This window comes from Terrapene carolina, unplaced genomic scaffold, assembly GCF_002925995.2.
Source record: "Terrapene carolina triunguis isolate 2854851 unplaced genomic scaffold, T_m_triunguis-2.0 Scaffold96, whole genome shotgun sequence".
Classification (NCBI taxonomy): Eukaryota; Metazoa; Chordata; order Testudines; family Emydidae; genus Terrapene; species Terrapene triunguis.
In genome coordinates, this window is record NW_020664447.1 from 19,583,152 (window position 1) to 19,585,436 (window position 2,285).

Sequence of the window (2,285 nt, forward strand, 5' to 3'; positions counted from 1 at the left end):
GGTAAGGAAAGATAAGAGTTATGGTAATAAGATACTACAATATAATAATAATAATAAATAATAAAATGTGCACATCACAATGAAGCACACAGTATATATAGCAATATAGAATGCTACATAGAACAGGAGGCCCTGTAATGCCTGCTGTCATTAAAGTTGCAAAACAAACCTGTTTAACATGCTCAAAAAATCCCAAAATATTCATTGTTTCAGCTAATATTTTCCATCCTTGAGCCCCATTCTTCAATGAAATTTGCTAACATAGACCCCTGTGTCCATGGGGAGCTAATGAGATTCTACATGGGATTCTAGCAGATCCCAGAACAGGAGTCTCTGGCCAAAGGTGAACTTTTTCAAAAAGCTGGAGGAAAATACCAGCCATTTTCTAGTTCTGTGAGAGTGAGGGGGAAAAAATGAAAATTCACAGTCAAAAACATTATAATCATTTTTAGACAGGCAGGCTTTAGCAAACAACAACTGCAAAAGACTGAAGTTTGAAACTTGAAATTTTGCATCAATATAGTTCAGCTTCTAACTGAGGAATAGTGAGTTGAATCAGTTTAAGTGGGAGATGTACTGAGCCCTAACTGTATTTGCTGGGCCTAAGAACTCTAACATGATCAAGTCAATTACTTGCAAAGGTAGAAAAGGGGGGAGGGAGCAATGCAGCATAAAGTTTTCCTGATAAAGTCAGAAATTTCCAATGACCAATACTGCTCCTATAATATTAATTCTGTCATGTTGCACACTCAATTTTAACTGAGCCTTGCTGCAAGTATGCATGTTTTCTAGTCTTCTGTCCTAGGTACAGTGTAAGCTTTAATATATTATTCTTTGTGATATAATTTATACAATAAAATGTAAAATGTACAGGATGTGAAACAGAGCTGAGTTATTACTCCCATTACTGTTATTTGCTAACTGTTCACAGTGTGCTCACCCTGTAACTTTCTAATTTCCTGACTATTCAGTATTTGACCTTGTAGACTTTAGTGGTCTTTGGATAAGGCCCTTAGTAAGCATCCAAGGTCTCTGAAAAAAGCTCCTTCCCTTTCTAATATATTGTCTCACTTGTTGACTAGCATGGCCTACTGCCAGTGTTATGAGAGTTTGCAATGCAAGCCCCCTGTTAATCTGTGATGGGCCAAACTCAAATGGTTTAGAGGTTCAGTCTGTTTTTGATGAGATGGCACATTAAAATATACATGCTTGTTATTACGGCACTTGGTGTGGCTACATTTGTCATGGGGAAACCTCTCCACCCTCTATGGTAGCAGCACGTTTTGTTGGAAAGGTTGGCAGCTCTACAAGGTCTTCTTTGAGTCAGGCTCCACTCCCTCGGCCCCAATGGTACATCCATCATTTTTGGTTTTCCTTTCCAAAATATTTTTGACAAAGGTCACTTCCTTGTTTCACATGACTCTATGCTTTGTGAATTTATACTTGTACTGGCTGTGGGCCAGATCCTCAGCTGGTGTAAATCTGCATAGTTCCATTGCCTTCAATTGAGCTACACTGAGTTACACTAGCTGAGGATCTGGCCCAGGAACTTCAAAAACAAAGGGGAATCATTTTTGGTGGAGTGAAATAAGGTTAATGAGTTTCAAAAAACTGTATATTTTAACTGGAAAAATTAATGAAAAATCCCACCTATATAGTGAGATGTGTCATTTTACAGAAATTAAGCTCTATGCTTTGCTATAATTAGATGGTTCTGAATGAACCATAGCAGCCTTTAAGCTGCTGATACATTTACAGGCTTTAGAAAATGATGTAGAGCAAAAAGAACCAGGAGTGCTGAAGAGATACAACAGGGATCAAATGATGTCACCTTCAATAATCCTATTGAAGTACTCTCCTCTACATTCCAGTTTCTTTATATAATTGACCACCCTGAGCACCTTTTGGAAAAGTCTGTTCAAAGTTTATTCAAGGCAGCATTTTGGTTAGATTTATAGTATTTTTCACTTGTTGGCCAAAAATGACATAATGGGTTTCAATATGCAGCTTTTAATATGGTGACACTGCCTTTAATTTAGCATAAGTGATTATATATTTTTGACTGTCAAATCACTGTATGTAGCTTTTGTGGCTGGGGGCTTGTTTTATCATAGAATTCTGCAGGACCTCTTCCAAACCAGAACTCCCATGTGTATTATTATATTGTATTTTCATTATATAAACTTAAAGGCTGAAAACATATGAAATGATTATGGGAATGTTCCTTCTCTACAACATCACCACTTACTTACAAGTTTATAACATAAACCAAGTGCTGTCATTAA